This window comes from Pseudophryne corroboree, chromosome 4 (genome assembly GCF_028390025.1).
Source record: "Pseudophryne corroboree isolate aPseCor3 chromosome 4, aPseCor3.hap2, whole genome shotgun sequence".
Lineage (NCBI taxonomy): Eukaryota > Metazoa > Chordata > Amphibia > Anura > Myobatrachidae > Pseudophryne > Pseudophryne corroboree.
The window spans coordinates 460,679,707-460,705,716 of NC_086447.1; the positions used below are offsets into that span (position 1 = coordinate 460,679,707).

At 43.9% G+C, this 26,010-nt stretch overlaps 1 protein-coding gene and 1 long non-coding RNA gene across 2 annotated transcripts in view; one reads left to right on the top strand and one right to left on the bottom strand.

Annotated features, from left to right (window-relative positions):
* The window catches only part of GPR63 (G protein-coupled receptor 63), a 92,857-nt gene extending 86,064 nt beyond the window's left edge, over nt 1–6,793 (bottom strand). The window contains exon 1 of the mRNA XM_063917012.1: nt 6,450–6,793. The gene's annotated coding sequence lies outside the window, so the exon portion shown is untranslated. The remainder of the gene's footprint in view (nt 1–6,449) is intronic.
* The window catches only part of LOC134909766 (uncharacterized), a 90,113-nt gene that overhangs the window by 24,156 nt on the left and 39,947 nt on the right, over nt 1–26,010 (top strand). The window lies entirely within an intron of this gene.

Consider the following 26,010-nt stretch of genomic DNA (forward strand, 5'->3'; position numbering starts at 1 on the left):
GCGAACACGCACAGCAGCGATCAGGTCTGAATTAGCCCCTAAGTCAGTGGTTCCCAAACTGTGTGCCTAGGCACCCTGGGGTGCCTCAGGACACTAGCAGGGGTGCCTCGGATTGGTGGTCCAGGACCAATTAAAACTATTTTTGGTCAAAGTAATAGACAAAACCAGCGCTTGTGGCTGCAAATTATAAAATATGAGGACAAACAGAAGCAAATATTGTCCTGCAACACACTAAAGAAACTAAGGATGACACATAAACATAATTTACTTATTGTTTTCTAAAATTCTCATAGAAACTTTTAGCCTAGGGGTGCCGTGAAAATATTCTGATACTCTAGGGCGCCATGATTAAAAAAAGTTTGGGAACCACTGCCCTAAGTTATTAAAAATATTGTATTAAATGACCTTCAGGCTGTGTGTATAAGGTGTATATGAAACATAAATGTATTCTGTGCTTAGACTTGGGTCCCATCGCCATGAAATCTCATTATGTGATGCAATTATTCCAAAATACGGAAAAATCCAATATCCAAAATACCTCTGGTCCCAAGCATTTTGGATATGGGATACGCAACCTGTATAAAAAAGTATAATATAAAATTATCCCATATGCACACATATTATCCCAATAATAAATAGACCTTCATATGTACCATGAAAAAAACATTTTTAAGGTGCATACACACGGTGCGATATATATTGAAAATCGTAAAGAAAGCTAGTGCAAATCGCACGGTGTGTACACAGCTTACGATACCGATGCGCTCTCCTGGGGGGTCGGTATCGCAAAAAAATATATACTGTGCAGGCAAGTCAATCTTGACTATGGGGGTGATTCAGACCTGATCGCTGGGCTGCTAAATTGTTGTCCTGCGATCAGATAGTTGCCGCCCAAGGGGAGTGTATATTCGCCGTCAAGTGTGCGATCGCATGTGTACGCCAAGCTGCTAAAAATCCCTCAGTCAGCAGACAGCTGCAAATCCGTTCGCACCTCGCTCACCATTGAATGATTTTTCTACTGTGTGCAGTCTGTGCTCAGCCCAGGACTTACTCCTACAGTGCGATGAGAACAGGCTGATCGGGTCCAGAGCTGACGTCACACACCCTCCCTGAAAACGCTTCGGAATGCCTGCGTTTTCCCTGACACTCCCAGAAAATGGTCAGTTACCACCCACAAACGGACTCTTCCTGTCAGCCAGCATGCGAATGGCTGTGCAATTGGAACTTTCACACTAGCCTGTCGCTGACGGGCGATGCCTATTGTTTGACGATGCGCATGCGCATTGTGGTGCATACACATGCACAGTCTATTGCTGGTCGCCTGCTGAGCGAAAACGCACAGCAGCGATCAGGTCTGAATAGGTAGGAACAAATATATACGTTTGTGTACAATCTAGTACATAGTATAGTCAAAACTGGCACTTAGTCAAAATCTCACATAGTCAAAATCTCAAGTAAAGGTAGTCAATATCGGTGGTTCAGGGCTCTGGGGAGTTCAGGGGAAATCATAAAGTCAAAATTGGAGATAAACAAACCCATTTATTTAAACAAACTTGCAGAGTTCCCCATGTATATTCCAGCTCGTATTATATACAAAGAAAGTCTATCCGGATATTAACTCATTAGTATCACATGGTACCTTATCAAGCAGAGTCTCTGAAAAACTCTAATATAATGACGTGATTGTATACTGGAGTATTCAGAGACTCTGCTTGAAGTTGATACGGTACCATATGATACTAACTAATTTAGGGGCAGATTTATTAAGCCTGGTGAAGTGATAAAGTGGAAGGTGATAAATGACCAGCCAATCAGCTCCTAACTGCCATGTCACAGGCTGGGTTTGAAAAATGACAGGAGATGACTTTATCACTTCACCGAGCTTAATAAATCTGCCCCTTAATATCAAGGGGGAGACTTTTTTCGTATATAATACCATCTGGTATATACATGCTGATCTCTGCAAGTTTATTTTAATAAATAGTTACTTGTTGTGGGCACTGTGGCTAGAAGAGTTACAATTTACAATTGTTACAATTTATTTTGATGGTACATATGAAGTTCTATTATTCTTTATAGGAATAATATGTGTGCATATGAGATGTTTTAATATTATACTTATTTTCTACAGTATATATGAATACATTTTAGATAGATTATATACTTTTGGTTGTACAGTCTCAACTAGACACAGCAGCATGGTTTTCTTTATTCTTTGTACTTTACAGTTTACAGAATTATACAGCAAGCTGTTTTGTGTCATTCCATGGCAATGACCATAAATTACTTTTCCTGCTTATAGAAATTATCATTTCTATTATCACTTATTAATTGTTTCGTGGGAAGAGTGTCTGAAGAACCATGTGAACTAGAGAGAACATACAAACCCCACACAAATTTGTATTTTGACAGGAATTTTTTTTTACGACCCCAGTGATGTGAGGCGCAGTGTTTTAATTAAAGCCAGAGGTTCCCAAACGCAGTCCTCAAGGCACCCCAACAGTCCAGGATTTAGATATATCCATGGCTCAGCACAGATGGTAAAATCAAATTGACTGAGGTGCTGATTAAGTCACCTGTGGCCAAGCATGGATACATTTAAAACCTGGACCGTTGGGGTGCCTTGAGGACCGGGTTTGGGAACCTCTGATTAAGTTGCTGTGGTGATATACAGTACTAGTATCTCAGTGTATATAAATTGGAGTTGATAAGTATGCCCACTAAAGCATATTATTGGGCAGCACGGACTATGTAATGGTTAGCATTACTGCCTCACAGCACTGAGGTCATGGGTTCGATTCCACCATAGCCCTAACTGTGTGGAGTTTGTATATTCTTCCCGTGCTTGCATGGCTTTCCTACTGGTACTCCGGTTACTCCCACAATCCAAAAATATACTGGTAGGTTAAATGGCTCCCAGCAAAAGTAACCCTAGCGTGAATGTGTGTGCATGTGGGAGGTAATATAGATTGTAAAATCCACTGGTGCAGGGACTGATGTGAATGACCAAATATTCTCTGTACAGCCTGCAGAATATGTGTGCGCTATATAAATAACTGGTAATAAATAAATAACAAATATTATACAGCAATATTTCCCAGTTGTAGTAAGCATGGGAGAGAGGGAACCTGCTTAGGTGCTAGGGCATAATGTAGTCTTCAGACCTATTTACGATTGTGCAATTGCCCTTTGATATCATCATTTTATTTGTGCATTCTAATATTTGTTTATTTTGGTCCACATCTGCATACATATAACACATGTTAACACAGTAATTAGTGATCTCCAAACTTGTCAATTAATCCTGTCTTTGCATACTTTAGCAGGCCCACTGGACAAGATTATTATTATTATTATTATTATTAACAGTTTCTTATATAGCGCAGCATATTCCATTGTGCTTTACAATTAGAACAACAGTAATAGAACAAAACTGGGTAAAAGCAGACAAACAGAGGTAGGAAGGCCCTGCTCGCAAGCTTACAATCTATGGGAAATAGGCATTGATACACAAGGATAGATGCTACCTGTTACATAATGGTCCACCAGATTGCTAGGTTCTTAATGGGTTGTATGATATGATCACCCCGCAATGTTGGCCAAGTGTCAGGTGGGTGTGAGAGTAAAGAAAGACAAGATATGTGATGTTACGTGTACTGTACAGAGAGGATGTAATTAGATAGGGATGATGAGCCTGTTGTAAGTCAAATACATTGGTGTGACAGGCCCTTAGTTTCCCACTAACATGTGTATATGCGCAGGCTTAAGTTCCCAAGAATTGCGCATCCCTATGGTTCATGCACATGGACATACAGAAACACATTGCAACTTTTCTTCGTCTGTCTTGTGTAAAGAGGAAAATACAGATGAAACTGGTTTTTGAAAAGGGATGATAAATGCATACATGGCTATTCAGGACAATGCAGGCTGATTGCACAGCAGACATACAGTAGATAGAAAATCATTACTTGAAGTTGTATCAGTAATCAGAGAAGCATTCACCCTGTTTTGCCCTGTGAATGGCCTTTGTCATTATCATGATCCAATTGTGCTGCATTCTGCAAGTTGAATGGAATGCGGATGAAGAGGAGTGGTAATGCTATGTGCATGCCCATATGGAGAATCCTAAGCCTGGCGTTTCACATGCCACCTGGTGTACCTGTGAGGACTGCTGCCTGTGCCTGGCATGTGCAGTTTCTGTGTCTATGGGAAGCACTTCAGCTGCTAAAGCACCATGTCACATGGAAGCCACATTTCCCATTTACTGCTAGAAGTCACTATGGGAGCATTCTATTCTGGAAACACACAGCATTATAATAAGCAGTGGCGTAAGTTTGTCCCAGTTGCCCGGAGGCAAGAAAAATATTGGTGCCCCCCCCTATATATCATCCGTAAGCCAATAAGATGCTGTTTTGAGATCCAAGTAAAACCGAACCCGCTCATCTCTAATTCTAACTATATGAAGCTACTACAAAACCCGTTGCAACTAGGCAGATCTATGTAGGGGTCCAACCACACACTACATAGATCTGCTCAGTCATTCACAATGCTGATTATTTCTCTGACAATTAATTTGCAAGTGTCATATCCCGGATTAGAACCCACAACCTATTACACTGGAAGCATGCACCTTACTGATGGAGATATCTGCTCTTGCACAGCGAGTATGAGAATTCGAACTATATGAAGTTACTTGTAATTGTCTGAGAAATAACTTCATATAGTTAGAATTCTTATCCTTTATAGGGGCAAATAGCTTCATCAGTAAGGTGTCTGCTTCCAGTGTATCTATAATAAAGAGGGTGTGATTTGTAAGGTGTAGTGACTAGTGGGGAAGTCGGCTACGGAAGAGTTACCGGCTGCTGTCAATTAACTTAATTGATTAATGTAGCTGAAGACACGGAACAGGAGGAGAGGTGCCCCCCTTCAAAGCTGGAGCCCGGCGGCAGCTGACTCCGTTGCCTCCCAGAGTTCTGCCTCTGATAATAAGGCTGTGTCACATCAGCTGTTTCACTTCACCATCACCTTAACAAATATCAGATTGAAATTTCTAACTAGAAATGTCAGGCCTTAGGTGTAAACAACTTGTGCCTTAAGTACGGTAGCTACTATCATCTAGGGCTTAATAATATACATTTTTGTTAGGAAGCGTATCATTTCTTGGGCAGTGCATAGTTAGCTGGAAGAATGTCACTGTAGTCTGAAAACAATGCCTTTATTATGGGGTATATTCAATTAGCGTCGGATCCATTCCGACATGCATTTGTCGGAATGAATTCGACAACCCCTATTCAAATCTCATCTCAATTCGACCTATTCAGTATAACCCAGTCGATGAATTCGACATGTCGAAAAGCACGTGGATCGACGGAATAGCTGCCAATCCACGTGCTTGTGTCGAAAAAGAGGGTCAAAACTGACAGACGAGGGACAGCTGCAGGGCATATAGGGGAGATCAGCGCTACAGCACAGCGCTGCAGGAGGATGCCACGCAGCCGCCCGACCTCACGGCAGTGTCCACCCGGCTCCAGCAAGCGTGACCTCACTTGCTGGAGCCAGGTGGAAGCTGCCGCGAGCGGCGCAGCTGTGTGACATCCTCCTGCAGCACTGTGCTGTAGTGCTGATCTCCCCTATATGCCCTGCGGCTGCCCCCCGTCTGTCGGTTTTGGCCCCGTTTTCGACACAAGCACGTGGATCGGCAGCTATTCCGCCAATCCACGTGCTTTTCGACATGTCGAATTCATCGACTTGTCAAAAAAAAATTGGGTTATACTGAATAGGTCGAATCACAATTCTACCTTAAAAAGTCGAAAACTGCCGTCTTTTCGACAGGCGGCAGCTTTCGACTTCAATTGAATATACCCCTATATGTGTTATACTGCTACCTGAATATCTTTATTGTTCTGTTGGGTCATCTTGTATGTTTTATTGTCTTATTGCATCATCATGCATAACATATCCTGATCCCCATATTAACATAGCTTTTGGTGATGAGAGTGTTAGCTACATCTGCTTAGCACTTGGAATAGTGAGCACAGCATAAAGACGGTGGTGTGATCTGCAGACTTCATTACAGGCAGGATACACAATGCAATTTCACAGTTAGAACTGCTGGAACAATGCAGCCACTGGCTGACATGTATGTGCTTCTAGCAACATACCGTGCTAGGAGTGCAATACATCGGTTATACATTATTTCACTTAATACAGAGATAGTACCAGCAATAATACAGCATTACAATATAAAATTCCATAGTGTATCAATAGCATTTTATTGAATACTAAATTACCATTAAGACATGTTATCATCGTATAAGGATAAAGGGTGCTGCCATGATGCTCTGTATATAGCATTAAATATATTGGAGGTTTGAAAGCTCTGTGAGAACTGGCTCTCCCAGTGTAAGAAATAGCAATGCAGCTATTGTGTAGCAAGCAAAAGCACTAACCTGGGATTCCTCTGCTTCTCAGCCAGCATTTACAGGAAGATCAGGATCACACAGAAGCTTTGGCTTCCTCTTCCAGACAGCACTCTCCTGGGCAACCGCTTCATGCTGCTCAACAAGATGCACTTTCTCCATTCAGCACCTCATGAAATAGGACTACACCGGCACACCCCAATCCATTCATTATATTAACATGGTGTTTGTCTCATACTGTGTCACATGTATTAGTGACAATATCCCACAGCCACTGTTTAATTGCAAGAAATAAATCCATTCTTAGTGAATAAGCACAAGAGACACAGAGAGGTAAAAGGAGAGACCTCCCTGGCAGCAGCTGCATTGAGAGACACAAACCCGGCCTCTACCGTACACATCACGCCCACTGGAACCTCATTGGCTAGCTGGGTAACATAAAGTAAACCTCACAACACAGCTGGCTGGGTCAGGAGAAGCAGACTTTTTATGGTTTGTGTTGCTGAGCTCTGGCAGGGGCAAGGGAACTGCTGTTACTTTGTGTGCAGGTGAACAGGAATTAGCCGCTCTGGCATTTACATACAGAGGTCTAAGATATCAGCTGTCACATAGTGGAAACAAGTAACTGATTTTCCTGAGCAGAATGGCAGTCATACAGTTCCTTAATATTGGAAACAAAATTGTTACATTAGGATGCTGCAATGTCATTTTACAAATATATTGGTTTTGAATATTACATAATTGCATTTAGAAAGGAGTAGCTTGTGATTAAATTAGTGGTATTTCACACTAGCTGTTCTGCTTGTTCTTTGCAGGAGAGTTTCTGATTTTCATGGTTGTAAATATGAGTGTTAAAAATTTGGTAAATATATAGTGATGTAAGTTTGAGAGGTCTTAATGTAAATGAACATTAATTCATGGTTCTTGGCGTTAACTGAGGAGCACCCGTAGCAGATACAGTAAGAAGTGACAGGACCATCTTTGTAGTTTATTAAATTCTATACACTGGGGGTGCAATTCAAATTTTGATCCGTTTGGTCGTTCTCGTTTACGCAACAAAAGCCACGCATCGGTAATGACATCATGATGTCAACCCCCTTTGCATCCCCTTAGGGGAGGTTTATTCAAATTCTGATTACGTAGTTTTCCCATTTCCCACCTGCAGAATACCTACTGTATGTTAAATTTCATCCTCCTAACATATCGGGAAGTAAGAGAATTACTGATGAGTCAGTCAGTGAGTGAGTGAGGGCTTTCGCATTTTTGTAGTTTATTAAATTCTACACACTGGAGGTGCAATCCAACCGATTGTCCGTTTGGGTGTTCTCGTTCACGCAACACAAGCCACGCATCGGTAATGACATCATTATGTCAACCCCCTGTTCATCCCCTTAGGGGAGGGTTTATTAAAATTCCTATTTCCCATAACGTTTACTCTGAGTAACAAGTAAAACATTTAATTTAAAGAAAGCCGTATCAAATTAGTCATGCGAAGGCACAACACAGTTTTGTGGAAATGTTTCCTTCTGTCAACTTTTTATGCATCTTTTTAATTTGCCCCATGATAGGGAAGGTCTATTCATATCTGTATGGGCAACTTTGCTACATACTGGAGCAAAACAAGGATTACCTGAAAATTCCCTACCTTGCTTTATAAAAGTCAATAGAATTCACATAACTCTTTTCCATGAGGCAAACCAAGCAGACTGCAGGGGGTATATTTACCTAAATTTGTATTTTTCTGAATTAGGTTAAAGTTCAAACACGAATGACATCGAATGTGTGAATTTGCAACTTTTTGAATTTTGTACGCCTCATTTACTATGCTGTCGTATTCTGCATTTTCTTTTTTTCCGATGTCGATGTCATTCGTATTTTCGGCCAGTGTTTCACGGGAGTGAATAGTAAAACACTGCCAAAATTAACACAATGAATCTCGGATTCTGTGAGATCCGTGCAGGGCTTCATTGTGCACCTCCTAAGCATAACCAGCCTCAGGCCCTTTGAGCCGGTCCTGTTTGCAAAAATACGGGGGGAAGAATGACAGGGGATCCCCCATATTTTAACAACCAGCACCGGGCTCTGCGCCTGGTCCTGGTGCAAAAAATACGGGGGACAAAAGACGTAGGGGTCCTCCGTATTTTTTACACCAGCACCGGGCTCCACTAGTCAGAGACAGTAGCAGATCTTGCCACGGGCAAGCAGGACTTTTGCCCGGGGCGCCGCCTTCCGGAGGGCGCCGGCACCATCCGGAGGGCGCCGCACCATGGCAAGATCCACCACTGTGCCCCCCGCTGCCGCTGTGTCCCCTGCTGGTCCCCCCGCAGTGAAGGGAACTAGACGCTATCCGTCTAGTTTCCCTTCGTGCAGAGGACCTTTGCTGTGCGGTGCGTGATGACGTCATCGCGCTCCGCACAGCATTGTGGGACTGGCACAGACGCTAGGGGTCATGATTGACCTCTAGTGTCTATGCTGTGCTATGGGAGAGATGTCATGACGTCTCTCCCATAGATCCGTCGAGAGGAGCGGCGGCGGCGGAGGAGGTCTGCAACGGCCGGGACTCGGAAGCAGGGATTGTAAGTATCCTTTTTTTTTTTTTAAAGCGGCACTACTGGGGACACAAATGGCGCTACTGGGGGCACAAATGGCGCTACTGGGGGCACAAATGGGGGCACAACTCTACAGGGGGCATAACTGACCACGCCCCTGTATGAAGCCACGCCCCTATTTTCCACCCAGGGCGCCACAAGGGCTAGAACCGGCCCTGGTCAGAGAGATAATGCCACAGCCGGGGGACACTTTTATATTGGTCCCTGCGGCCCTGGCATTAAATCACTAACTAGTTACCCCTGGCCGGGGTACCCTGGAGGAGTGGGAACCCCTTAAATCAAGGGGTACCCAACCCTCCAGCCACCCAAGGGCCAGGGGTGAAGCCCGAGGCTGTCCCCCCATCCAAGGGCGGCGGATAGGAGGCTGATAGCCAAGTGACAAAATAAAGAATATTGTTTTTTGTAGCAGAACTACAAGTCCCAGCAAGCCTCCCCACAAGCTGGTACTTGGAGAACCATAAGTACCAGCATGCGGGGGGGGGCCCGCTGGTACCTGTAGTTCTACTGCAAAAAAAATACCCAAATAAAAACAGTACATACACACACCATGATAGTAAAACTTTATTACATACATGCACACCGACACACACATACTTACCTATGTTGACACGAAGCAGTCGGTCCCCTTCTCCACGTAGAATCCACAGGTTACCTGTAAATAAAATTATACTCACAAAAATCCTGTGTAGATCGGTCCTCTTCTGCTTGTAATCCACGTACTTGGCAAAATAATAAAACGCAAAACCCGGACCACGCACTGAAAGGGGTCCCATGTTTACACATGGGACCCCTTTCCCCGACTGCCGGGACCCCCCGTGACTCCTGTCAAAGAGGGTCCCTTCAGCCAATCAGGGAGCGCCACGTCTTGGCACTTTCCTGATTGGCTGTGCGCTCCTCAGCTGTCAGTCAGGCAGCGCACGGCAGAGATACAATGCAGCGCATAGGCGCTACATTGTATCCAATGGTGGGAACTTTGCGGTCACCGGTAGACCGCAAGGTTATGTGAGGTCACTCTTGTGGTCTACCACTGGCTTGCTGGGACTTGTAGTTCTGCTACAAAAAACAATATTCTTTATTTTGTCACTTGGCTATCAGCCTCCCATCCGCCGCCCTTGGATGGGGGGGACAGCTTCGGGCTTCACCCGTGGCCCTTGGATGGCTGGAGGGGAGGACCCCTTGACTTAAGGGGTTCCCACTCCTCCAGGGTACCCCGGACAGGGGTGACTAGTTAGTGATTTAATGCCAGGGCCGCAGGGACTAATATAAAAGTGTCCCCCGGCTGTGACATTATCTCTCTGACTAGTGGAGCCCGGTGCTGGTGTAAAAAATATGGGGTACCCCTACGTCTTTTGTCCCCCGTATTTTTTGCACCAGGATCAGGTGCAGAGTCCGGTGCTGGTTGTTAAAATATGGGGGATCCCCTGTCATTTCCCCCCCCCCCCCCCCCGTAGTTTTGCAACCAGGACCGGCTCAAAGAGCCCGAGGCTGGTTTTGCTTAGGAGCGGGACCCCACACAATTTTTTTTTTTTCCAGATTTTTTAACACTTTCCCACCCTTTCCCACTGATAAACATGCACGGATCTCATGGATCTGTGCATGACTATCAGAACACGGTAAAAAAAGCAGGTCTGTTTTAAAACTGCTTTTTCTTTACGATTTGTATTTTTTCACTGCAGTGTTTGGCTATTGCCGGCAGTGTTTGTGAATTAGAATTTTTAGTAAATTACCGAGTTCTATACCTAAATAGCCGCGTTTGACTGATGGTGTATTCATTCATATTTTTTCTCTTAGACTTCCAAAAAAATACAAATGGCCTCATCACTGCCGAGATTTGAGGTTAGTAAATTCCCGAGATGACACTTTGATGAAAAAACATCAAATCGGTCAAAATCGGGAGCTTAGTAAATATACCCCCATGTTCCTCTTCCTGATAGTTTCAGATGTGCTGCATGACCTCCTATGTCAGGCATTTCCAACCTTGGTCCTCAAAGCACACTTTACAGTCCAGGTTTTAGTGATAGCCATGCTTGAGTTCAGGTGACTTAACCACTTACCTGGTGTGGTCGCATCAGATTCGAACATGCCAGGTTGGGCTTTCCCTGACACGGGGGTACATTTACTAAGATGGAAGTTCTATTTAAGATGGGATGTTGCCTATGGCAACCAATCAGATTCTACTTCTCATTTATCTAGCACAGAGGTTCTCAAACTCGGTCCTCGGGAGCCCACACAGTGCATGTTTTGCAGGTAACCCAGCAGGTGCACAGGTGTATTAATTACTCACTGACACAGGTGGAGCTAATTATTTCACTTGCGATTCTGTGAGGAGACCTGCAAAACATGCACTGTGTGGGCCCCGAGGACCGAGTTTGAGAACCTCTGATCTAGCACCTTCTAGAAGATAATACCTGAAATCTGATTGGTTGCTATTGGCAACATCCCATCTTAAATAGAACTCCCATCTTAGTAAATTTACCCCACGGTCGTAGGAGCCTGATGGCAGCTGGTAGATTTGATCTTTCAGTAGCTGCAGGGCTTACTGTATCCCCTGCCTGCTGGCTCACAGTTGCCGTAGCAACCTCCCCTCACCTGCCGGCTGGGCTTCAGAAGGAGGACAACTGTGCAGCCCGGTGCAGCTAAAGGGGATATCACCCCGGCTATAAGCAATGCTGATGGGGCAACAGCGAATCAGCCCTGCCTCCCTTTCTCCCAGCCACTGACCCGATGCTCTCTCTGTTGGTCTCTGCCCCCCCCCCCCTCCCACCCTTCACCTACCCATAGCACCAGTTCTCAGCTGCCAGGTGCAGTCACAATGCCGAGTGTGTCTCCTGGGTACAGTCAGTGATGGCAGCACTGCAGCAGCAGGTCCTCAGGCTGAGCCCCTACTCCCCTCCCAGTGCGGTCAGTGACTCCACAGGGACAGCTGGGTGATCCTTAGGCAGTGTACAGTCATTTATTTTATTATATGCAGCTAAAACAAAAGTGTATAGTGTGTGTGTGTGTGTGTGTGTGTGTGTGTGTGTGTGTGTATATATATATATATATATATATATATATATATATATATATTAGGATGTATCATTTTGTAAGGCAAAAAATAAAATGTTCCGTTTTTGCAGACTTTGCTTACGCCCCGAGTCTTAGTGATGTAAAAGATATATGTGCAAAATTTCAAGAAGATTGGACAATATTTAGAGGTTGCAAACTTTGATCAGTTTTGAAAAAGTAGGCAAAAAATAAGATTTTTCAATGTTAATTACTTTTATTGGGAAAACTACAAATCACAAAGTTAAAATAATACTAAAACTAGACACTAAGATTAATAGGTAGTATGATAGGCAAAAAATGTGTTATATTAATCAACGTAGGCTGGGTGACTGGCGCCCAAGATGGCTGCCTCACCTTTGTATGCTCCTGATCATCTCCATAAAACAGCTTAAATTCACCACAACTGACCTATGAATCATCATAAATATCCAAGGACTTACCTTTAACTTGTACTACTCTACGCGGACATTTCATCAAAACCAACGGATTGCATTCCTGCGCTGAGATACACCCTGGATTGAATCCTGGACTGAATCCTCTGCATATCTCCACTGAGAAATCCTTCAGTTTAGCAGCTGCTGTACACTACCCAGATAAGGTAGGATTACAACCTATTTTTGGCTACATCCAGCCCCTCACTTAGACATCATCCACCTCTGTTCTCTGAGCAACAAATAACTGACTTATTGCATTAATCTACTAATATCAGTATATTCAGGCTCTGATTTGCTGAAGGCTCACTGTTTAAAATCAGGATCCATTTCCAGGACACGTTATCACTACCCCCACAAAAAAATCTACTTCAAAGGCCTCTCACACTGACACTTTTCACACCTACACAGTAGGAATTGGCTTCTAACACCTTTCCAAAAGACTGCCTATCCTAGGATAATTGACTAAATCAGCAGTTATTTTATTTATTACTTGCTTCAAATATACCCAATAGGTTATAGCAATAACGTTGTTCATAATCCCATTATAATTTTGGATCACATACCGAATTGAGGGAAAACAAAACACAAAAAGGAAAAAAAAAAAAAACCCCACTGCAACAATTGCTGACCTTATTGAATCTGCAGATCTAGCCTGTATTACAGAGACCTGGCTAGATGAAAATGCAGCACCTATATTGGAGGCTGCAGTACCAACAAACTACTCTGTCATCCACAACCCAAGACTGGACCGCAGGGGTGGCGGGGTGGCTATCTGCTTCAAAAAAGAACTTAAACTTAGGGTCCACCCTATTGAAACTACTCGCTCATTCGAGTGCATTGCTGCCCGGAGTTCGACAGGATTAGGTTTCAGAGTACTTCTCATTTACCGGCCACCTGGAGATGGAAAGATATTTCTACAAGAAATTGCAGACACTGTTGCTGGCCTGGTTCTGGAACATCAAAGATGGCTCATCCTCCGGGATTTCAATGCATGGGTGGATGATGAGCTCTCACGCCTTGGCCAAGACCTCCTGTGCACAATGAATGGTCTGGGCTTCACACAGGTCATTCCCTCTGCCACACATAAAAGTGGTCACACTCTCGACCTTGTCTTTCAGATTGGATTAGAAGTCACTGACCTAAAAATAAACCCAGTCATCTGGTCAGACCACTACTCCCTCTGGTTCTCAGTTGCAACCCCTCAAATAAGATCTCTGCCCGTGGAGTTGGCCAGGTATCGTCCAAGGAGGGGTATGACTCCCCAGGCTCTTGCAGCAAATCTGGATCTCTCTGCTATACTGGGTGCCTGTGAAGATCCCTGTTCCCTAGTCCGTTATTATAATAGGGATGTTATGGCTGCAATTGATATTATCGCCCCTGTGCGTTTAAGACCTCGTAAACCACAACGTCAAGCTCCATGGTTCGACAACAGTGTTAGTGAGCTCAAGAAAAGTGGGCGTAGACTGGAAAGACGATGGAGGAAGACTAACCTAGTGGATGACAAAATAAAACTAATAAAGCATAACGAAGAATATCAATCGACAATCACTCGTAAGAAAGCACAGTTCCTGTCAAATGAGATCACAGCAGCAAAGAATAGGCCAGCTCAACTTTTCCGCACAGTGGAGATGCTTTGCAAGCCAGCATGCCTGCAGACTGATGAAACCCTCTCCCAGGCAAGATGCAACGAGTTTGCAAACTTCTTTGCAGATAAAATATCCACCATCCGGGCTGGAATCTCCACAGTGCCATCAAAGGAGTGCCAAACTACAAAGCCTGCCAATATAAGCTACCTGCCTTCATGGACCAGCTTTGACCCAGTGGATGCTGAAATTGCTCGGATTTTGCGTCCCACCACCTGTGATCTGGACCCAGCCTCAACCAAGCTTCTAATAGGTTGTATGGATATAATTGGTCCTGTCTTTGCAAAAATTGTTCAATGCTCTTTGCAGACAGGCATCTTTCCTAGACCCCTAAAGGAAGCAATTGTTAGACCGCTTTTTTAAAAACCTAATTTAGATCCCGACTGCATGACCAGCTACAGACCGGTATCAAACTTTCCTAGGAAAGGTTATTGAGAAAGTGGTTGCAAATCAACTGGAACCTGCCTGACAACCCATGATATTTATGATCCATTTCAATCAGGATTCAGGAGAAGACACAGCACTGAAACAGCCCTGGTGTGTGTGTTAAATGATCTTCTGATGGCAAAAGACAGAGGTGACTGTTCAATATTAATCCTTCTGGATCCCTCGGCAGCATTTGATACCGTGGACCATGGGCTTCTGATTGAGTGACTGATACATTTCTGTGGTCTGGATGGCACAGTCCTAAGCTGGTTCAAATCATTTCTCACAGGCAGGTCACAGAGAGTATCATCTGGATTATACTCATCACCACCAGTGCCATTGCCATGTGGTGTCCCACAAGGTTCTATACTATCCCCCATGCTTTTTGCAGTATACATGCTCCCATTGGGCGAAATAATCAGGCGCCATGGCCTGGTCTACCACTGCTATGCAGATGATACACAACTGTACTTGTCCTTTGCTCCGGGCACTGATAACCCAATAGCAACCCTAAATGGCTGTCTAGCTGAACTACAGTAGTGGATGAGCGCCAGTTGGCTGCGACTGAACCCGGATAAAACAGAGGTCCTTATGATACGACCGCAACATCAAAGGACAAGACTGCAGCATAGCCAACCAACTGGACTTACACTCGGGGATTCAGAATTACAGACCAGTGATCGTGTGCGGAATCTTGGCGTTGTCCTGGATGGTGGCTTGACACTTAAACATCAGATATCAGCCACAATCAAATCCTCATTCTTTCACCTGAGGAACATAGCCAGAATCAAGCACTTAATTCCCTCAGATGATATGCCAAAAGTCAGACATGCATTTGTATCATCTCGTTTAGACTACTGTAATGCCCTCTACCTTGGTCTACCAGCAAACGAATTGCAATGCTTACAGCTGGTGCAAAACACAGCTGCCAGGCTATTAACCAACCAGCCCCGTTCTAGTCACATAACACCCATCCTCTACTCCCTTCACTGGCTGCTTGTAAGATGGCGAATCATCTTCAAGATTGGCTTACTGAGTTTCAAAGCATTACATAACCAAGGCCCAAGGTACCTGAAACAGCTTCTGACCCCATACTGCCCCACTCGATTACTGCGATCTGTAGATGAAGGACTTTTAGCAGTACCTAGAATCTACCGTAATTCATCTGGGGGTCGAGCTTTTAGTCATGCGGCACCGACTCTATGGAACTCACTTCCCCGCACAGTGCGAGAGGCCCCAACTATAGAATCCTTCAAAAGTAGACTCAAGACATTTCTGTTTACTCAAGCATTTCCATAATGTTCCTTTTAGTATCTTCATGCTTCTGTATTTTATGAAAATGTACTTTATTATTTTCTGTACTATATTATGCTATGTATCTGTTAAGCGCCTTGAGTCCTATTGGAGAAAGAGCGCTATATAAATAAAATTATTATTATTATTATTATTAACTTTGAACGATGCAATCCCTTCTTTTCTTCGCTTGGTGACGACTTTTCTGTGATGCTCGACTACTCTCAACAAGAATTGTTTTTGTTGTTCGTCCCTGACCGATTTGTCAAAGTCGAAAAATATTGTTATACATATCCATTGTACTAACCCCTCATGCACATGCACGCTGCTCGTGCACCCGGTCCCCCGTGCGTACACATACCCACAAGTTGCGTAAGAGACGCTCCGGCGACTCATGCGCATGATATGTGTATCTACGGCGGAGTTTGTGAGCGTGTAGCGTGTGACTGGAACGTAGCATATTTAACCCAAATAGTGCATTTTGTAGATATAGTTCCCTTAGATCATGTCAGCGAGTAATGTTAGTTTAAACAGTTCCTGGACAGAGAGATTCCTCTTTGCATGATAGGAAGGGTCAGACAAAGGTAGGTAGGTGATGTCTGGTATCCAACTGTAGGGTATTTTTAGGGTAACATTCCGGTGTTAACTAGGAAAAGATCGCTTGCTCCTGCGCATAGTTATGTACAAAAGTAGATTATGAACATTAACTGTATTTGCTGTAAATTACACATGCGGCGGGAATCCAGAGGTTACCTCCCACCAGAGCAGTTGGGGAAGGACATCGCCTACCTGTTCAAATCCACCTATGACCTTTGCTGTAATGTAGAGACACATCCCTGTGTCCAATGAACAATGAGATTACAGTGACCATTGTATTGTGAATGTATGTTGTGTATAAAAAGACCACTGTTGCCTGGCCAGGACACAAGACTCTGAAGGCTTTCACCCTGATAGCTGAGGACTGGTCCAGGACGTGCTTGCGAATGATTCCCCACGTATGTATATTCTCTGTAGCCATTATTCTCTATTATTCTGTTTAGATTTCCTTGTTAGCCTGTAGTGTATAACTTGTATCTGTTTACCCCTTTTCTCTAAATAATCCACTGCGGTGTTAGAGCCCAGTGGTTTACCACAAACCGGTGCTGTGTTTTCACTTTCCTGCAAAGGGCTTTAATAGCGTCTTAATCGGTATAAGGTGTATAAGCATTGTTAAGGTTTTAAGGTATCACATCGTTGCAGTACTAGGCTGCTAAGGTTTAAAGTATAAGCACATCCTTACACTATTTCATTACTTAAGGTTTACTGTATATCACTCTGCGTGCATCCGCGCCGCGTGTACGTTGTACCCACGGCACGGCGTCTGATACGCTAAGAGCGTATCAATACGGTACTCAGTACGCCAATAGCGTGCTTAGTACGAAGCGTGAATCCGTGTGCGTACGTGCCGCTCATGCGTCGCGCCCACAGCACAGCGTCTGATACGCTAAGTGCGTATCCATACGGTACTCAGTACGCAAATAGCGTACTTAATACGTAGTGTGTGTAATAAGTCTAGTGGCCATAGCGGCTCCACGGTATAGCTTTATGTTTTAAGGTAATATTTGACATTATCAATTGGGGGCATCGTCCGGTCCTCCTCATATCCGCAGCCTAGCAGGACAAGGCAGACTTTATCTATCAGCAAAGGGCGGGAAGGTATCCCCTGTTAGCCTTCTATTGGTCAGGTGGATACAGTGGTGCAGATTAGATAAGCGTCTGCTCCGCATGGTTTATAGGGATGCTGGTGGGATCCGAAAGGTAAGAACGTAAAGCTATTGTTTTTTTAAATCTGTGAAATTTCTGTTTGGTGCCAACTGCACACGCAACACACGTAACACACGCACACACCTGTATTTTATTTGTGTATTCTGCATATCTACTCGCTTGTTGCCATTAGCATTGATTATTAGATACATTTTGACCCGTACTGAAAAATTTGTTGCTATTTAGTTAAAAATATAGAATAATATTTAAGGGAGTACGTGTAAAACACACACGCAGCCTGGCCTAGTTATAAAGGTTTATACAGGAGATACTGTGTGGTGTTTGGTAAGCGATTATAGTTAAATATCGTTTACATTTATAGAAGTGTGGTATTTGTATTAATGCGGACGTATACGGCCATTGTACACGTGTTTCGGAAAAACGTTTGAGACTGAGTACGCAACGTAAAGGCCTACACACGTGGCATATTTTACGCAACGTGCGTACAGATACGCCCACTAAATACAAATCACACAATAGCATTGTTTCAGTTTAGGTGAGACGGTAGCCACGCGATAATAGCACAAATTGATCAGTATCCAATATTTAGTTTAAAAACCTTTTTTTCTGTATTACCTCTGGGGAAAGCTATCAGTTAACAGGAAAGGATTTTTCTGATCAGAAAACTATAGAATGTTAGTGTGGGCTGAATAGGGTGTGAATATATTGAACCCCGCTTGGTGGTCTTGGTGATCTTGGTGAGCTTGGTGAAGCTTGGTGAAGCATGGTCTAGGTGAAAACGTGGTGAGCACGGTCCAGGTGTACACGTGCGATGGAGTGTGATAGAGTTTTCGTGGTATTACACTCCGGCTGTTTTGGAGCACAGTAGGGAGACTCCGATGATCCTATCACTTATAGATAGCAAGTGTCTATAAGCGGTACGATTGGACCGCACGGTTGTATGAGCAACACGTGACGCAACGTGATACGAGGTTTTGCATATTTGTGCATAAATCTTGTCATCATACGCGTTGTAGGAAGCACATGCAAGCGTGATTTGTGTAAAGTAAAGGTTTAGGGAATTTTCGCTGGTCTCTCAGGAAAATCTCTAGAGATAGGGCCTGCAACAGCTACATGTGTCTGCTAAAGAAGGCGGATCCGTGGTACTCGGAGCAGAAGAAGTTCAGTGGAAGAGCTTTAAGGATTTCCACCGTAGACTACTGTGTTTGGTGCATTTTAGGAAGTTTTCCCGTGTTAAAAAGGTCCACAATGGAAGTCAAGTGCATAACACAGGGATGTTCAGCAGTCAGGGTTCAGACTGCAGATTTCAGACCCCGGGGGTCAGCTCGGTTAGTAATGTGGGGGAAGTATGGTCCCCACACTGAGACCTTTTGTGATGAATGGACACGAATGACTGTGGGGGATAAAACACCATTTCCTGGGATAGGTAGTTTTGACTCAGAGGTATTGCATAATCTAAGGCTTAGGATCTGTCTGATAAAATCCCAAAAACAGAGGATCAGACACACAAACTGTTTACATTTATGGCAACGAGAGAGTGATATGCAGAGGGAACTAGCTTACACAGCTGGTTCTAACCCTAGCTGGAAACTGATAGCAACCGCACCACCACCGTACATTACAGGAGAGATAATGGCTACAGAGAATGGCATACTGATTAATGACGATAAGAGTGCACTTAATAAATGTATTAATGACGATAAGAGTAAAACTGATAAATGTATAAATTCTAACCCGTGCAAGTTGCACCCCATTTTAAACTTCCCTTAGGATTACAAGCAAGAAAGTGAGCCCAGCACGATGTCTGCACTTTCTCTAGCAGCCACCATACAGGACACCCAGGTGGGCACGGCCCAATCGGTAAGAGCTGTAGTAAAGCCCGCTAGCGGAGGGTCAGGTGAGGTCGTGTCCACAGGTAAGTACGGTATTGTACATTATGCACAGACAATTGCACCTCACATTGTAGAGTCAACACAAGATGGTGTAATTGAACTAAATCCTGTCAGGGTGATCGCAGTCCCCAATGGGAGGACTGACGCTCAGGGAGTCACTCCCGTCAAGGACATTGCTATGCATTGTCCCTGGTCCCGGGCAGAATTGAGGACAATTTTGTCTGAATTTCCCGATCCCAGAAAAGATCTAGTCGGATGCCAGAGGTTTATTAAAGAATTAGGTAATGCCACCGAACCCACAAACAAAGATTGGCGAACAGTGCTACGAGTATGTCTACCTTTCAATATTGACCCTACAAAATTTATTACTGATTGTAAATTAGACGCAGAAGTACCTCTCACTGAGGAGTACACTCAGGAGAATGTACGACAAATCAATCTGCAATTAGGAGTGTATTTCCCAACTGTTGTCAAGTGGAATAAAATCTTCTCCATTAAACAAAAAGAAGGTGAAACTGCTTCTGACTATTTCCATCGAGCACTGCAGGTAATGGCTAGATTTACTGGGATCAAAGACATTAAGGATAATGTGCATCATAGAGAGGTAGCTGTGTCCGTGTTAATGGACGGGTTAAAGGAAGCGATGAGAACCAGGGTACAAACCACTCAACCTAACTGGAGAGGTATCTCGGTGGCTGCCTTAAGAGAGTCCGCTGTTAAGCACGATCGGAACATCATTAAACACAGGGAGTCACAGGGGGATAAGCTGATGACAGTAAGTATAAAAGTCCTGACAGCGAAGCCACATCAGCCTAAACCCCAGACCCCTGATGGTAAGTCGTATGTGGTAAAATGTTATAACTGCCAGAGGGAAGGACATTACGCACGGAACTGTAATTTTAGAGACCCACATAAGGTATATCGACCCCCTAGACCAGAACATGACACACTGTATGACGCACGAAATTGGAATCAGGGATCACATAGGGAAAATTTTGGGCCGCACCTGTAGTCTGCAGCCAGTGAAGTTAATTGATAGCCTTGAAAGTGAACCTGAGGTTACAGTGAATACAGTTGGTAAATCATACCTTGTAGATACAGGGGCGGCCAGGTAAACTCTGTGATTTATCTTTAAATGTTTTCTCTTCATCTCTGACGTTCACCGACAGAACTACAGCTCAAACGTCACATGTCTACTCGGTCTTTTCAGAGGTCTGCCCAACCCCAGTATATCTCACCAGCATCATTGTGCCTGGCCATGCACAGAGGGTGGAGAGTGGAAATACTGGTGGGGGAAGACTGTGCAGAGATACTGATAGACATGTTGGTGTGACAGCCTGATGGTGAACGGAAATCTGACAATTTTTCTTTTTATTATTCTCTCTCTTTTTGTTTTTTCATTTTCTACGGATGGTATTTCACACAACAGTTAAACACATGGTAATGCAAGATTTATGCTCCCTACAGAAAAGTCGCTGACTCGGAAAGAATATCGTATCACTGGAGTGTCCGTTCCGGGAAGACTGAGAGGCAACACTGCTGAGATGGCATCTGAGCAAGGAGAACAACAAGACTAGAGGCGGTTATCGTACCAGTTTTCTTTCCCTTCTATTATTTTCTTTACCTCCCATTACCACTCTTTCTTTCTCCTCCTGCAAGATGGACTTACCCCAAGAGACTGCGTTCCGGGTTTTCCTGGTGACCCTGTTGTTGACCAGAGCAGTCTATTTCGGTGAGAGTACCAGAGAGGTCGAGAAAGGATCTGGAATGGGTTCTGATGACAAGAACGGATTAGTAGAATTCCAAGAGCAACACATTCACCGAGCAAAGGCGAGTATCAGAAAACGATCTGGTAGTCATGACACTAGGAGACATTGTGAAGGGTTATTGGCTGAAGAAAATTGTATCTGTAGAAATTGTGAAAACATAGTTGAGGACGGGTGCATCCAGAGATGTCAGTCCAGCCTTAATATCAACATGGACCGTCATCCATTGAGTGACTATCACTCATTAGTGGGTAAGGTTTTAAACCAAACAGAATGCTGGGTGTGCTCACAAGTACCTCAAGGACAGAGCAAGTCAGGATTAGTACCGTACCCTTTAACACTAGATGAGGTACTTGAATTAAGGGGTGGGAGACCGGTGGACAAGAAATTTAATATTTCTAGGCCACCTAGTTTGAAGCTCCACCAATATCATGTGGATAGGTCCTTAATATGTTTCAACATTTCCAATCCCCGAAAGCCGGGAAATTAGGAAGTGACATGTAATAACCAAACCATGGCATTTTCACACAGAGCCGATAGAATGCCCGTAGACTCAGAATTTATACGCCAAATAGCCGACGATGGGAGGTATTTTCGGTACAGGTATACTCTAGGAAGTAGGACCATGCGGGTTGGAAAAGTATCACCAGGGTGCTGTGCGCATATCATACAGCCTGATACGTGTACTGAACAAATGAGAGAGTTAGGAATAGGATTTTTCACCTGGAAGGTTTGCAATATGGGGATGTCATATTCTGTCCCATATGTTCTCCCCGATGATGCATATTTCATATGCGGGAGGAAGGCGTATAAGTGGCTTGCCCCAAACTCAGAGGGATTGTGTTACATTGGAAGAGTGTTGCCAGAAGTAATGACCATTACCCATAATAAGATGAAAGACGTTCACCGCAATGCTCAAGCTCCTTACACTCACACTCATTACGAACACATTGTTAAGAGACACCTTATAGATAGGACAGAGCACGCAGCCTCTGATTTGATCCACGAATCCACCGGGATTCAATTCCTACTCGCGTTAGATATCACCCGTACCGCCAGAGGAATTATAAATTTTAGGTATATTCATGCGCTAGCGAACCTGATAGACAATACCACCGAGATGTATGATGACACCTTCAGGTATACTGGGAGGGAATTGCAAGCTTACAAAACGGAACTGATCCAGCACAGGATGGTTCTTAATTACATCACAGCGGTGACAGGCGGGTATTGTGTCACCCTAGCAACTCAGTATGGTGTGAAATGCTGTACGTATATTACAAACAGCACTGATGACCCCACCGAGGTCATAGATCAAAAGATGGACGATATCTTGCAGTTGAAGTGGGAGTTCCGAAGGAGACACAACCTTACCCTGACTGCTGTGAGTAATGAACTGACCGGCTGGGTTTCATGGTTGAACCCACGCAATTGGTTCTCAGGTTTAGGAGAATGGGCTCAAAATGTTATCGTGAATGTAGGAAAGTTTCTCCTTTGTATCCTGGGAGTTGTCATAATGATTGGTTTGATATTTAGATGTGTCCGGATTTTAATGCAGCGCAAGCGCAGTACCAAAGTGATGAGTTTAAGGAGCGAGGGCATTGTTACAACAACTGGATTAATTTATGATCCATCAATTGAGACAATGTTGTGATAAGACGTGATTCCATGGTCCGTTTCTTTCACCCGTTTCTCCTTTGTTTTTCTCCCAAGCGAAAAGACATCCATTCGGAAGAAGACTAAAGACTTTGATGGAGAAGACTACAGACCTTTGATGGACATTTCTACAGACTTTGAGAGACACTTAGAGACTTTAAAGACTTTTTATGGACACTTGAAAGACTTTGATTATCACCCACAGCAAGGATACACCTATCCGGACAAGACTTCAACAGACACCCAAGGACAATTGCACACATTATCATATGAATGTATTTGTGACATGTTTCTTATCTTCATCTCTACAATCTTCAGGTAGTGACACACATAGTCGACAGGTGATATAGGTACATATACTAGCACTCACATGTTTTTTCCCCCTCCATGTATCATCAACTAATGTGCACCCCATTTGTTGGAACAAGAAGCCGAAAAGAGCTCGGTAGTGTTTGTTGGCCCACTTACAGACCCTTAATACGGGATAAGAAGGATTTAATGTATACTTCGCAATACCTCGAAGCTTATCTAGAACATGTACGGCACGATGATACATGCCCCCCAGACATGAAGTTCATACATACATGCTTTTACTATCCCACTAGGCCATACATTTCCCACCTACTCCTCTCCTCCCTCCACCCAATCATTTATAGGTATTTCATTGTATTGTATATTTTTCTGCTTAATTGTTTAGATTGTGGCAGTTATTGTTGACTACCAAAGGGTCGACTGTCAAAGTCGAAAAATATTGTTATACATATCCATTGTACTAACCCCTCATGCACATGCACGCTGCTCGTGCACCCGGTCCCCCGTGCGTACACATACCCGCAAGTTGCGTAAGAGACGCTCCGGCGACTCGTGCGCATGATATGTGTATCTACGGCGGAGTTTGTGAGCGTGTAGCGTGCGACTCGAACTTAGCATATTTAACCCAAATAGTGCATTTTGTAGATATAGTTCCCTTAGATCATGTCAGCGAGTAATGTTAGTTTAAACAGTTCCTGGACAGAGAGATTCGTCTTTGCATGATAGGAAGGGTCAGACAAAGGTTGGTAGGTGATGTCTGGTATCCAGCTGTAGGGTATTTTTAGGGTAACATTCCGGTGTTAGCTAGGAAAAGATCGCTTGCTCCTGCGCATAGTTATGTACAAAAGTAGATTATGAACATTAACTGTATTTGCTGTAAATTACATATGCGGCGGGAATCCAGAGGATACCTCCCACCAGAGCAGTTGGGGAAGGACATCGCCTACCTGTTCAAATCCACCTATGACCTTTGCTGTAATGTAGAGACACATCCCTGTGTCCAATGAACAATGAGATTACAGTGACCATTGTATTGTGAATGTATGTTGTGTATAAAAAGACCACTGTTGCCTGGCCAGGACACAAGACTCTGAAGGCTTTCACCCTGATAGCTGAGGACTGGTCCAGGATGCGCTTGCGAACGATTCCCCACGTATGTATATTCTCTGTAGCCATTATTCTCTATTATTCTGTTTAGATTTCCTTGTTAGCCTGTAGTGTATAACTTGTATCTGTTTACCCCTTTTCTCTGAATAATCCACTGCGGTGTAAGAGCCCAGTGGTTTACCACAAACCGGTGCTGTGTTTTCACTTTCCTGCAAAGGGCTTTAATAGCGTCTTAATCGGTATAAGGTGTATAAGCATTGTTAAGGTTTTAAGGTATCACATCGTTGCAGTACTAGGCTGCTAAGGTTTAAAGTATAAGCACATCCTTACACTGTTTCATTACTTAAGGTTTACTGTATATCACTCTGCGTGCGTCCGCGCCGCGTGTACTTTGTACCCACGGCACGGCGTCTGATACGCTAAGAGCGTATCAATACGGTACTCAGTACGCCAATAGCGTGCTTAGTACGAAGCGTGAATCCGTGTGCGTACGTGCCGCTCGTGCGTCGCACCCACAGCACAGCGTCTGATACGCTAAGTGCGTATCCATACGGTACTCAGTACGCAAATAGCGTACTTAATACGTAGTGTGTGTAATAAGTCTAGCGGCCATAGCGGCTCCACGGTAATAGCGAGTCTAACGGTATAGCTTTATGTTTTAAGGTAATATTTGACATTATCAGATTCGTTAAACTTTTTTATCAGAGCAATTCCTCTTTCTGCGGTATCATTGACCATCTTAAGAGTGTTCACATGTCTTCTTAGAGAACCTTGTCTACTCCACTCATTGACGAACTCATACGATCGTCTCTTAAGAAATTCTTTATCTTCTTGTGATACGCTAGTCATGTCCATCACATTTTGCCGGGAAATGTCAAATAACTCGACGAGATCACCTTTCCAAATCTGCCGTTTCACATTTGCTTTATCCGTGTTTCTCGATTTCTCTTTACCCAGATTTTGGTATTCTTTGTTCAGCTTCTGTATACCAGCACAGATATTCTCCTCCGTCTTAACAGGGATATTTGCTTTCCTCCACACTTCCTGTAGTTTAGTAAGGGGGAGAGACCGACCTGCCTGCGTCCCGCTAATTTGGCTATGGCCCCCCCAGGAATAGACGACTCGGAGGCAAGATTTTTGGATGAATAATCTGGTCACAGCTTTATTTTTGTTACCTCATTACCTATGTTGCAGGGCAACAAAAATAAGCAGTGGGCAATGCAAGCTTTCGTTATCCCCCTGATTATTTCCCGGGGGGTGTGCCACACCCCCCCCTAGGGAACCCGCCCCCCTGTGGCGCATCTCCCGCTCGCTTGGCACGCAGCCCACATGGCCCAACCGTCCCAAGCTGATACCGAGCGTGCGGCCATTTTCCGAGGGTGAGTCTGCAAACCTCGGCTGGTTCCCCCTTTACCTATGCCTTGCGCGCTGCTTGTTTCCGCCACCCGCTAACTATGACAACAATTTGACATTCTATGGATTGCCCATCTGTACATAATACTGCAAAACACACTTCTAATTTAAAGCAAAACACAGCAAAAATATATATGTATGTATCTATATCTATATATATATATATCTATATATATATATATTATTTATTTATTTTTTACATTTTTATTTTTACACTTCATAACATTA